General features: G+C 38.8%; 1 long non-coding RNA gene and 1 pseudogene across 1 annotated transcript in view; both read right to left on the bottom strand.

Moving 5' to 3' along the window:
- LOC120541534 overlaps positions 1-5015 on the bottom strand; it is a 45307-nt gene extending 40292 nt beyond the window's left edge. The window contains exon 1 of the long non-coding RNA XR_005636022.1: positions 4974-5015. This is a non-coding gene — a long non-coding RNA (uncharacterized LOC120541534). The remainder of the gene's footprint in view (positions 1-4973) is intronic.
- Positions 5016-8435: 3420 nt separating this feature from the next.
- Positions 8436-13923, bottom strand: LOC120540407 (annotated as a pseudogene).
- Positions 13924-14396: the final 473 nt, after the last annotated feature.

Here is a 14396-nt window from a genome sequence, read left to right as displayed (position 1 = left end):
AGAGAACGTGAGACTGAGGTACTGTCTCCCGCGGAGGAGTATAAATATCTCAGGGTCTTGTTCACGAGTGAGGGAAGAAGGGGTCAACTGGGGGATCAGAGCAGACTATGGATATTGTCCCAGTCAGTCGTGATGAAGAGGGTTCTGAGCCAATGATTTTCTGATCGATCTAAGTTCCTACCGTCACCTATGCCCATATACTGTCCGTATCGACCAAAGCCTTAGACACAGATACAAGCGGTGGAAATGAGTTTCAGGGTGTCTGGGCTTAGCCTTCGAGAAGGGGTGAGGAGCACAGACGAGATGTTTCTGATAGGACTCCTTCTGGACGCCAGCCTGGGGAGATGTTTCAGACATGTCCAACCAGGAGGGGACTTCGGTGAAAACCAAGGCTGGGTGGGAATGAATCAGTGTCCCCCTTGGGGATTTGGAGCACGTGGCAGGAAAAAGAGAATTCTGGGTGTCTTTGCTTAGACTCCTGAAGCAATGACCCAGACATGATTCTCTGCAGAAAATCAGAGTGGGTGGATAATTTTACCACGGAAAAAGTTAAGAAATTTTTCAGTGATCAGATCAGATGTAGGCTGACGTAGTCTATTAACCACTGACATATGACATGGATTGCTGTGCTCTGATGGCTAACAAACACACACTGGGGCTAACGCAGACTCAGCAGTTCACCTAACCTGTATGTCTTTGGACACTGGGAGGAAACCGCAGCACCCGGAGCAAACATACGCAGGCAAATTCCTTAGTGTGAGGCAGCAACGAAACCACTGCGCCACTGTGCTGTCTTGTCAGCCCAGATGTCACATTTTAAAATGCTGATAACAGAATTAGGAAACTTAATATCAATTTTAAAAACGCCGATATCTTGTCATTATTAAATTTCAAAGACATGTCAGAAATTTGAATTTTGATATCAAGAAGACAATTCAATTCTGAGAAGGCCTTCCATATGCGAATCTCATTGACAATACCAGCGGCAGAGAGTAGCATCCACTTGTAGACCCACAGCAACATACGTCACCACAGTTGTAGACCCGCAGTTATAGACCCGGAAGTGACGTCTCTGTCGGTTCAGGACTGACTTCGTAAAATTACTTTTGGAAGGTTTCAGCAGGTCTCAGCAAAGCTCGGCAAAGCCCGGAAAGACACGTCGGGTGAAGGACCCGTTCAGAAATTAAGCGATAAAAATGAGAAGGGAAAAAAAGAACATCAAACCAAATAATATGCAGCATTGTAAAGTTCAGAGGGTTTCTGACATAACGTCGTATCGTACATCAAACTAAACAATACTATGAGGGTCGTTTCTGTGAAATACCCCATTAACATTTACGTTGTGTTCAGGTCTGTGGGAACCATTTAACATGTCGACAAAATTAAAATCATCAAGATCTATGTTATTTGAAAACATTTTTCGTTTACATTCATTAAACAAAATATACAATATAATTACAATGTTTGCACCATGTTAGAGTTAAGTAAAACATTAATAATAAAAGTGATTAAATAAAAGGAAACAAACCCCGGGCAGGGCGCACACACACACACACACATGCACCAAGCACACACTAGAATCGCCAATGCACCTAACCTGCATGTCTTTGGACTGTGGGAGGAAACCAGAATACCTGGAGGAAACCCACACAGACACGGGGAGAACATGCATACTCCACGCTGGGAGGACCCAGGAAGCGAACCCCGGGTCTCCTAATTACTAGGCAGCAGCACTACCCACCACGCCACCGTATACAAAATATTCAAATAAAATAAAAGACAATAATTCAGACTAAAATACAACATATAATACTACAAAAAAATCTTGAACATAATTGCATAAATTGTGATAAAAATGCAAACCCTGAGTACCTGGACAGATAAAGGTGGTAAACTGAAAGAAGGGGAAGAATGTCAGGTCTGTTTAATGTCTTCCTAAACAAATGAGTTAAAAACAAATGAATGGATTCAGCTGATGTCATTCATTTTTGGAGGTCATTCCACAGTCTGGGCGCTATAGAGCTGAAGGCCTTGCTGTCACCCACAGAGTACAGGTTAGTGAGGGGCACAGAATGAGAGGACCTTAGTGGGCAGGTTAATAACAGAATTTGATATTCAATCCTGTAAGGCACAGGGAGCAGTGAAGGTGCAGCAGGATGGCTGTGATGTCGCTGTTGCCAGTCTGTGTCAGGCCTGTTGCAGTTGAGTTTTGAATCAGCTGGAGCTGTGATATAAGATTATATTATTATAAAATTAAGATAACTTAATTATTATATTATAAATTAAGGCACGAGGGTTGCCCTGGACATGACATAAGCTACATAGTGTCTGACAATAGGTCCAAGGATTTCAACCCGATACCTAATGGCAGTCAAGGTGCTGTTGTCTAGTCTGTAGAGGTCTGTGCGTCCCTCTGTGGATATGCCTCCCCAGACTGACCATTACTGACCCCGCACCAAAGCAGTTATGCTGAACGATGTTACAGGCAGCATAACGTTCTCTACGGCTTCTCCAGAACCTTTCACGTCTGTCAGATGTGCTCAGGGTGAACCTGCTCTCATCTGTGAAAAGCACAGGGTGCCAGTGGTGGACCCTCAAGCTCCAAGGGGCCCACTAGAGAATGTCGGGCCCTCAGGCCACCCTCATGAAGTCTGTTTCTTTTTGTCAGAGACATTCACACCAGCGGCCTGCCTGCTGGAGGTAATTTTGTAGGGCTCTGCCAGTGCTCATTCTGTTCTTCCGGTCCTCCTGATGGGATAAAGACCTTCTCTGGCCCTCTCCAGCTCTCCTAGAGTAACTGCCTGTCTCCTGGAATTTCCTCAATGCCCTTGAGACTGTGCTGGGAGACACAGCACACCTTCTGGCAATGGCACGTATTGACATAACGTCCTAGAGAAGTTGAACTACCTGTGCCACCTCTGTAGTGTCCGAGTATCACCTCATGCTACCAGTAGTGACACTGACCATAGCCAAATACAAAATGAGTGACAAAGCAGATGAGTAGGGAAAAATGTCAGTGGCCTCCCTCCACCTGGTGAACAATTCATTCCTGTTTGGGGATCTCTCATTGTTGACCCTCTAGTGCACCAAATCAGCTGAAACTGATAACAGCCCTTCTGCTACTTCACTGACCAAATCAATAGCCCAAAAGTTTAATTGACTTGATGCTATACTCGGATTAAAAAAGGTTCCTTTAATTTATCTGAGCAGCATATTTTAATGTAATATTGCGGTTTTCTAAGTCACTACACACATTACTGAAATACACTCAATGATAGTTTTAGATAGCCCCACACTTCAGTCCTTCACAAATGCAGTAGTTTACAAACATCATATTTTAATTTCTCTTTAAGAAGCATGAAAAATAATTGTGCTGAATCTCAATTTATGATTACAGTTTTGCTACATATGTACTATTGAGGGACTTTTTTTTAAATCAGATGGTCACTTTATTTTAACAAGCGATGTAAATAACCTGTTTACTCTTTACCCTTAGATCACATTCTATTTGTTTATCAAGCAGAACTGAATATTTTCATTTTCTACACAATACTCTAATAACTGTACAGTTCACACAGTGAGACACACAAACACACTCATTATGCATACATACTGTACTACAGGTGCCATCATTGGTTCCCCTGTGGATTGGACTGTTGAATTGGCACAATGGCTGTACATTCTGAGGTCTTTGGCACATATTGTTCCAGTAGAATCCGGAGTTTCACCAATGTTTTACCCTGCTCCTCAAGAAGGCTTTGTCTCCTTTTCCCTGTTCCAGTCTCAGTTCAAGGTTGTCCAGATGACAAAAGTATTTTTTCTGAGATGTTCAATATGTTGAAAAAATTGCCTGTGGCCAGCATACAGCATAATGTTTTGTCTAAATTCTCCACTCATCTTTTTGTAGCATTATAGTCCATTATCATTTCTAGCCATGGCATCTCCTATCCCTGTTCAGGTCACATTGTGCACCAAGGATGTGTTATTTGTTTAGAAAAACGTGAAGGTCTTCACTGGACTATTCTGTGTGGCCAGCAGTTGAGATGGGAGCTCTGGCTTATTTTTCCTCATTGTGCTAAGTATTGTTACCTTCCTCCTGAGGAGCTACTGTCCCAGTTTGTGTAAAAGTAAGTTATTATGCATTCTATTTGAATGTTTTGTATATCCTGTATTTATCTTTATTTAGTGAAGATATTATTTGTAGCCAATGGTATATAGGTCCTTTCTGAATTTTGGGCATAGGAAGGGTGCTATATAAATAGTGTTATTAGTATTTTTATTTTTTTTCTTTTGATGGCCCATCATTTATAATAACTAGCGGGCTTTGCCCCCTGCTTGCTTTGCTCGCCAACTCCCGTGTTTGGTTTTCAAGGATACACACTTGTAAGATTTTTTTCCTTTGAATTGTTGCTATTTCATTAGTTTCACTTTTATTTCAGAACTTCTGTAAAAACAATATTTGGAATCATTCGTGTCCCAGTATGCTGAATCTTTTAAAGGAGGTCTGTGAGACTTGTGTTTAATGACTTTGTACCATAATTTAGGATACGTTTCTCTGTATGGAATTTCAGCACAGACAAAACAATCTACATCATCAGCAGTTAATATTTTTTTTTGCAAAGTAACCAATAACTGCATGTGAGTTAAACCCCGTTTTTTTTAAATTCTCTGAATGCGATCTGTGCTGTCTTTTCTTTGATACTGCAGCGACTGATGTAATAAAGTGTCACAAAAGTTCTACTTTAACAATCGGCGACTGCGTAACCCCAAACACAACTTTCGAGCACCCTCTCCAACCCCTCCTCCCACGGGTCTCGCCACCCCCTTACCGCATCAATCAGCACCCAGCTATCAGTCTTCCGTGCTGCACTCTGCCCTCCCTCGATCGAACCTAAAAGTCACTTAAAACAAAAAAGGCTTCAACTTGGCTGGGACGCTACAATACTTTCGAATTTTACTTTCATATTCTGTACCTTTCTCTCCATATGTATCGCGCCTTGGGTCTCTTTTCTCCGCACTGCTCTTTCTTTTTGCTGAGAGCACAGGATCTGTGTGTGCCACGTGACTTTACATGACTGAATGTTTTGCTGGCTCTCCGTGCTCTTATTTGATAAGAAGGGCGTGTCATGTATCATGTATCGTTGCCTTGCTTTTTCATTCAAGGATTTTTTTTTTTTATATATAGAGATAAGTGACAAAAACTAGAGTAATTCTATATAATGCAATTATTATACAGCATAATTCAGTGTAAAATATGTATTGCCGTTTTCTTCACATACATGTTTAAAAATATTAGATTGGCTTAAATGTTTATTCTAAATTGATTTAGAACAATATTGCACACATGCAAAGTACATTTTAAAAAACTTAATCACTTGTATTATTAATGTTTTACTAAACTCTAACGTGGTGTAAACATTATAATCATATTGTATACTTAATTTCATTAATGTAAACAAAAAACTATTTTCAATTAACACAGATCTTGATGATTTTAATTTTGTCGACATGTTATATTGTTCCCACAGACCCGAACACAACGTAAATGTTAATATTAATACTTTACAGAAACGATCCGTATTGTTTAGTTTGATGTATGACACAATGTGATGGCAGAAACCCTCTGAACTTTGCAATGATGCATATTATTTGGTTTAATGTACTGTTTATCCCTTCTCATTTTTATCGCTTAATTTCTGAACGGGTCCTTCTCCTGACGTTACTTTCCAGGCTTTGCCGAGACCTGGTTTCCAAAAGTAATTTTACGAATTCAGTCCTGAAACAACAGAGTCGTCACTTCTGGGTCTACAACAGTGGGTCTAGAACTGCGGTGACGTATGGTGCTGTGTCTCTGCAAGTGGATAGTACTGGTGGCAGATGACATCTTTCTCCCTTTCTTCATCTCCTCTAAATCCTATTGGATAGTCTTAGCAGCCTTTTGGGTTCGAGTACTGGGCGGTGTAGTCCCGCCCCCTCTTCGCCCATTGGGTGCAGTCAGACTCAGTTGAAAATTAGTGGAAAATGGGCTCACCTGTGTTGGGGGTGTCAAATACAGACACAGTGAAGAAAAAAAAACTATATGTCAAGAATAAAGTCTACATGTTGACTTTATTCTCAACATTTCCACTTTAATCTTGACGCTTATGACAAGAATTAAGTCAACATTTCCACTTTATTCTCGTAGTTTGTCAGTAGAATGTCGTAAACTAAACTTCATCTTAAAATGAATGTTTAATTTACTAGATTTTCTCAAACCCCGTCATAAATTAATGTAGCACATTAAATGCTTTGTGTTTTGTTCCCCAACCCAGTTGTTAATCACTACATGTTTCTTAAACTGACTTCCTCGTGCAAGGAGGATGCGCTGGCACCGATCGCCGCACAGAATACATTCACTTATATTCTTATATTCTCTGAACATTTAGAATGCTAAGATAAATACTTGATATCATTTTCATGATGAAATGCATTAAAGCATGTCAAACATGCAAGGTGGTGTGGCTAGTGCTGCTCCCTCGCAGTAAAGGGTTCCCAGGTCTAAGTTCGGTGTAGAGAACTTTATGGCAGGTGTGATGAGGCTCCAAAAAACTGGATGTATGAATGGGTATCGCACAGGTTTAACTTAAATATTGTGTAAATGTTGGGTTTGTGATCTGGTGGTTGGAGACACAAACACAGAATTCAATGGATGTTCTTCTCAGCGGGCTTCATTTATTGCACACATGCTGTTTCTATCTGACGTACCAAAACCTCAGTTCCTATCCTTCCTTTTTCTTTCTCCACATAACCAATCATCACACGATAAACATTTTTGTGAAATTAAAACTAGTTATAAACTTAGATCACAGAGTGTTCAGAACTTTAAAACAATCTTCGTTATACATGTTTAATTATGCCTTCCATTCAGGGTTGTGCCCATCCCAGCAAGCATCGTGTGCGAGGCAGGAGCAAATCCTAAACGGCGGCGCCAGCACATCACAGAGTGAATACGAGCAACACATGCACTAGCAGGGTCAATATAGCATAACAAAACCCCACATCCTATATGACTTTGAAAGGAAACTGAAGCACGCTGAGTAAACCCACCAGAAAAACATGCAAATTCAAGGCAGAGAACACCCAGGACCCCCTTGCTGCAAGGCAGCAGTGCAACCTCCTTGCCACTGTGCCCCCACGTATTTAATACATGCTTTAATGCATTTCATCATGAAAATTATATTAAGTATTTATCTTAGCATTCTAAATGTTCAGGGAGAAGGAATATCATGAAATCAATGTATTCTGTGTGATGATCACTCCCTGCACCTCCTCTTAGTGCAAGAGGAAATCAGTTTAAGAAGCACGTACCGATTAACATGGGTCAGGGAACACTTAACAGAAAGCATTTAATGTGCTACATAACTTATGATGGGGTTTGGAAAAATCTAGTAAATTAAATATTCATTTTAAGATGAAGTTTAGTTTACGATGTTCTACCTAATAGGAAATTGCGAGAATAAAGTCAACATGTTGGCTTTAATCTCAACAAACGGCGAGAATAAAGTCGAAATTCTTGTCATAAGCATCAAGATTAAAGTGGAAATGTCGAGAATAAAGTCAACATGTTGACTTTATTCTCATCATAAGCGTCAAGAGTAAAGTGGAAATGACCTTTGAAAATTGACTCCTGTGTAGTTGTTAATCTTGTGAAGACGTTTATTCAGAATTTGCACTTAGGTTAATGATAGAGAGACGCACAGTCTCTGTGTGACTGTCCTGAAATTTCACACTGTTTACAGCAGCTTTTAAAATGTAGACAACATTAATAAATACACGGCGAGAATGGTGGCATAGTTATTAGAGTTGTGATTTTTTTCTTGTCAGTTAGAGTATCTTATTTCTCTCTCATATTCCAAACAAGTGCATGTTAGGGTAACACTTATCTTTACATAGACGAGACTTGCACGAGACAGGGTGTGTGTATGCATGAGTAGGACCTGACATGGACTGGCACCAAATTCAATTTTGATCCCCAAACCTTTGGGAGTGGCTCCAGTTTCCTGTACCCAAAAGTAAAATAACAGCAACATAGAATAATAAACAGAGTCATTGGTTAGTCCAGTTTCTAAACTTTCCTCTTGCAATATAGAAATAAGGGAGTCTTGCAGCAACTATAGAGGCAAAGCAAACGTCTGTGCCTGTGGGATGCCAGTGTGTTGTGTAGCACCCTAGTCCATGCACCACTCATTAAAATATCATGTTTATCTGTTATGAAGCAAATTATAGTCTTAGAAGGAAAAACAGATATACAGGACTAAGGAGGATGTGCCAAATGCAGTGAATGTTGGTCACCATTATTCCCATGACCATTCATATACACTAAAATAATAAAAGACAAGAAAACGTTTTTGCTTTCAAAACTTTTATTAGTGAATACAATCAATCCATTCATACATTTAGTTCTTTGCAATAATTTCTGCGACCCATGCGTTATAATTGCATACTTTGGCATACACTCCTGGTGCATTTGCTTTGGCACATTCATCTCCCCATGAAACAACGCCTTGCAGCACTCCATCACAGACTAATGGACCACCAGAATCACCCTGTTAAAAGAACAAAAATAACAAATTAGGCTTTTACTAGCATCTTAGATGCTTTTCCATGCAGTGAACTCATTGCTCCCTTCACAGTCAGTCACACAAATCCACACATGTGACACACACTTCAGTTTATTTTCAAATTGTTAGCTCTGTGCCAAATTAAATTACACAGGAGATGAGAGATGACAATGAAAAAAAATTCTGGGAGTTGTGTTTTCCTGGGAAATACAGAGTGACACGTGACAGGACATTTGAAAATTGACTTGATTGTTAGTCTTGTAAAGACATTTATTCAGAATTTGCACTCCTGTTCATGATAAACCTCAGAATCACTTGCATGAAAGCACAGGCCCTGTGTCAGCGTCCTGAACATTCACACTGTTTAGAGTAGCTAATGAAATGTAGATAGCAGTAATAAATACCTAGATGCATGGTGGCAAAGTGATTAGCGTTGTGATTTTAGGGTACTCCATATTTTTCTCATGTCTCAGATAACTGCATGTTATGGTTGCAGACATCTTTACACGTACCTTTAATGAGGCAGGGTGTGTGTGTTTGTATGAGTGAGTACAACCTGTAATGGACTGGCACCGTATTTGGTTTTGATCCCCAAAGTTTTGGGACTGGTTCTAGTTCTCTGTAACTCATAAGTGGAAAAAGCAGCAACAGAAACTAATAAACAGAGCTATTGATTAGTTCAGTTTTTAAATATTGAAATAAGGCGCGTCAAACAGCAACTATAGAGGCAAAGGAAAAGTCTGTATTTGGGATGGCAGTATGTTGTATAACACCTTAATGCACACAACAATCAATAAATTGTCATGTTCAACTGTTATGAAGCAGATTCTAGACATAGGAAGAAAAGCAGGCATAAAGACTTAAGGAGACTGTGCCAAATGCAGGGAAGGCACCACATGAGACGATCAAGCCGGGGTCCAGAGAAGATGAGACTGAAAAATGCCAGCATTACTAGAATCACATAAAATCAAATTTACAGCCTCACAGTGTCAGGTAACTTCACATGGGGGTCACGTTAAACATATCCCTTTACCTACAAGGACCCTTAGTAATTAAAAAGCTGCATGAACTTTGCTGTCTCTTAATGGTGCCTCATACAAGGTAGGAAAAATGCCAGCTTGCAGTGGATCTTGAGATAAAAAGCTTAAATGGTAGGTTTTAGATACAATCACAACTGGGCCTCAGTAAAAACACAGCCCGAAAAATAATTTAAAATTGCTTTGCTCAAACTACATTACTACCACATCTTATATAATTAAAATATGGTATACAGTATACTTAAACACAATAAAACAGTACTAAAAAGCCAGATATTTTAATTCAACACAAACAATGTCACGTCAGGACAAAGTGGAAGATGCCTTGATCTTACCTGACATGAGTCCCTTCCACCCTCCATGAAGCCGGCACAGAACATGTTGCTCGTAATTTGGTTTTTATAAGCTTGACGACATGTTGCATCAGAGAGAATCGGGACTTGAAGACATTGAAGAACATCAGGATACTGAACTGAAAAAAAGAATAATAGATACAAATTGTTTGAAAATAATAGAATAAAAGTCAAATCAGAATAGATTCTCTCGTCTTCTGGTACTTTAAAGGCATAGCTAATAATTTTTATTAAAAACAGGCAGAATCAAAACTTGGCATTTCTCTTGATGTTATTAATTTTAACTAGTTGCTGTTTTGAGAGTAAACTCATGTTCTTTATGTCCTTGAAAGAAATCCCATGCATTTTACATTATTACTGAATGAGTTGCTTTCTTTGTAATGATAGATAGATAGATAGATAGATAGATAGATAGATAGATAGATAGATAGATAGATAGATAGATAGATAGATAGATAGATAGATAGATAGATAGATAGATGTGACTGTACTTGATGGTGTCATAATTGTTCATACTTGTCATTTCCAGTTTCCTCCTGGGCCCATCTACAAATGTCGGATGTGGGTGACAAGATTTACAATCTTGTTTCTGTCATGATGCTATAAGCCAAATCGAAATTTGAGATGTTGCCACTTAAATGTTTTTTGCTTTCTATTAAATAGTAAATAAAAAGGTAGCCTACCTTCAGATATTTTTAGGTTTCCCCACCCAGATACCAGGCACTGGCTGCCTGCGGGGGCACAGCTGCTTGCCAGTTGGATTGGTTGGATGTACTCATTGAACTGAACAGGTCTCTGGAGTTTGATCAGCATGAAGTCATTGTCATCCGTCCAGGAGATGTAGCCGGGGTGGTTGATGGCTTTGGCAACCTTGATGTGCTGCTCAGTGCCTTCCTCCTCAACAAGGTTGTGTTCCCCAAGGTGTACGGTCAAAGTGCTGGGGCTGAAATCGAGCAGAGATAGACATCTCAGAATGACAGACTACCCAAAATATACCCAAGTTAAGATTCTAATTAAGAATGCTGTTGTCTGGGTTTTACCTCATTGGGGCACATATTTTTGAATGTTCACTACTCTGATCTTATTGGAAAATATTTTGAATTACTCATCACATCTATAACATCTCTCTTTGTCGCAATACATCAGTGCTTAATGAACAGTCTGTTGTGGTAACCTACACTCTGTTGCTACCACGTCACCCTGTCTTGTTCAACTGGAAGAATCCTAATTCATTTACCGTCACAAAATAGGAAAGAGATGTCCTGTTTAAATTCAAACTACAGTAGAAAAACAATCAAATTCACTTTGCAAGGATCTTTCCAAAGTTTCTTTACAGAATGGTAGCCATCTATTAAGGCTTTTTCATTAATTAAATATGCTGAACCTTCACTAATCTTTCAGATTCTTCAATATCTATGAAGGTGCACTTCATAATAAATCTGATTTCTTGCTCCCTAGATAGGCAGTGTAGGTGATATTAAATTTAATTTGATTACAGTGCTGCAATAGTGCATACATTATGTCTACTGACTTGCAGTTTATTCAGTATTAGGTAATTAAATAATCTAGTGATAATTATAAATTCATTTAAAAATTATACTTGAAGGTAAAGATATTTAAATTATGAAGAGATTACAAAATGAAGACACCAGGGTGTACATCGAAGCTCATTAAGAGTGTGCATTGCAGTTTTTTTTTCAGACAAACATGGCTGGATCTACTATGAGGATGACTTGGGGTCTTTATATATATGTGAGAAAAATGCCTAATAAGTGGAATTTTCACAAACATTCACAGCAATCCACTATCCATCCCACTTTAATTCTCTCAACTGAAAAACCTGTCAGACTGAAATGAAAAGCTTTCATAGGAGAAATGCGAGCCTTGGTTGGTTAATGTGAGTGGGGGCACGATCACAGCAGGTGTCTGGTGGTCCATGTTTATGAGACTGTATATCTGATTTATTATTATCGTAAAAGTATGGGCTGTTCAATAGGAGTGTGTCTGATGGAGTAGTGAGGTGAAGTGAGATGAGGTGAGATGTGGTGTGGTGTCCTAGGAGTGGGAGGCTTTGACCTTTGATTCCCTGAATCCATGGGGTTCCTAATTCAGCATATTATTTTGTTCATGCTAGTTGAATAGAAATTCATCAGACGTTTTGAAGTGAATAGACTGTTTAAATCTTTTTTTTTCTCTTTCTTTAATTCTTAACCAGAACTAACACAGAACCTTCTTAGCCAGGTAAACAGATTTGGTCCAGAGCACCACACTAAATTAAAATAAATGTGAATCAGTCAAGTAAATGCAAAGGTAACCACGGACTGATCCTGCACCTTCTCATCCAGGAAAACTAAAAGAGTTGACTCAGAACCTTTTCAAATTGGCTTTTTCAAAGGTAACTATGATTGCTCCAATATCATCTCAAACAGGAGAAATTAAAAGTTAGCAGGATATTTAAACCCCTTAAATAGGATAATCCAAAGGTAAATAGTGATGGCCGCCAACCATCAGCACTTGACCAAATTAACGAGTCACGCCAATGATGCCCAAAATTTCTACACTTGCAACATTAGTAGGATAATTTAATATTAATCCTAGATTACAAATAATAAATATGAATGGGATTATGTAACTGTAAAAAAAGCTGACAAATAAGTTACATTTTTAGTTAACCAGAATTGTATGATAGACATATTAATTGGCTGTGCTGTAATGACCAGAATAACTTCTGAGGTAGCATAGCAAACTGGTAAAAAAAAAAATAGAGTAAGGAACTTTCCTGGTAAAGAATATCTCACTTAGTATGCTATTAGCCCCTTTTTCAAAATAAAGTAAAGCGCTTTAGCAAGAAGTGCTTACGGTTTATATCAGTGGGCAGCAGACACCAGCCACCACTCGTTGATGAGAACAGCTCCACACCAGGGTTTGTTGTTGGTGGTCAGAAAGGCTTGCCAAGGCTGTGAATGTCGAGGACACTCATAGCCATTGATGATTTTATCATCATCTTCAAGTGGGAAGGCCACTGGGGAAAAAGAGCAAGAGGACAGTCGGTATTAGATCTCCTAAATGTATGGACAGCACTGATCACTAACTGTGGAAGGAATTTCTTCGAGACACATCAAAATCCACGTTACATTCTGTTAAGCAGTGTATGAAGACCTGGGCTCCAAAACCATAAGTACACTGAACATGTCTCATGAAAATCTGCCATAGCTCATAATGCTGTACAGGTCTGCTTGAAGAAAATACTAAGTAAGGTTCTAAGTAAGATAAACATGGAGTGATCTGGTAAATCAGAAGTGAACAACAAAAAAACTGATTAAAGTTCTAATAGGCTAATGAGTATTTATAGAACTGGATGTCTACACTTGGTTAGACCCTCAGCATCGCAACCTGACTTGCAGTACGTATGATTTGGTGATACACTAATGGATGCATCTACATACCTCACCTACTATTAATTCACAAATACAGAACATTAAGCAACATTGCTCCTGTTTTTCTGCAAATCTCTGGGTAATACAAATTTCCAAGTGTAAAAACAAACAGATTTGAAGTAGTCAATGTTATACAGTAGGTGTGTCACTTCTTATCGCAGATACAGCAGACCAGACTGAAATGAGTACTGGTTTGTACACACAACTCACTGGTGCATGTTTGCCTGCTATTAAGGCTCACGATATGGCTATAAGTCAGAGCTGGGTGCAGACGCAAATGTGGACACAGTGAGAACATGGAAAGTTCCATATATTGCTATTCAAACAAGATTTGAACCTGAGACTGGGAAAGAGAGAGGTATTGCTACTGACATTACCTTCTCTTTTACAACCATTTTGCATAAGAAAGAAAGAAAGAAAGAAAGACATATCCAATAAAATTGTGATTTACTATACCTGAAGAGGCGATCAGAGCAGCAATTACAAAGAACAACATGATGCAGGATGATGCAGGATGCAGGATGGAAACTGTGTACCGTCAAACCATAGTTCTGTATTTATATATTCTTCTTATCAGATGTTGTGTCATTCTCTACTATAAGGTGTTAAAAATAGCAATTTTCGTAACACTAGTGTATATATTTCCGCTGTCGATCCTCTGACGTTGAGGTAATAGGTAACTTAAAAGATATGGTTGACCTGCTTGCTGTCCTCCAGTTTGATCCATCTTATCATTTCTTATAAATGAAAGGAAAGAATTATATAAACATCAAAAGCAAAAAAATGTCATCTGTCCTTCACAAAACAATAGTGCTTTAATAAAAAATTATGAATTATGAATCACTTTTTGTTAATTCATTATTTAAGAAAAGTTTACACCTCAATGGAAACTGTATAAAAATAGAGTTAAATTTATTTCTGGACAATCACATTTACTGGTTAATTTATTTAGTTCAAATACACCTTAGG

This window comes from Polypterus senegalus, chromosome 12 (assembly GCF_016835505.1).
Source record: "Polypterus senegalus isolate Bchr_013 chromosome 12, ASM1683550v1, whole genome shotgun sequence".
Taxonomy (NCBI): Eukaryota; Metazoa; Chordata; class Cladistia; order Polypteriformes; family Polypteridae; genus Polypterus; species Polypterus senegalus.
The sequence above is the reverse complement of the archived record's forward strand: the minus strand, read 5'-3'. Positions and strand labels throughout refer to the sequence as shown.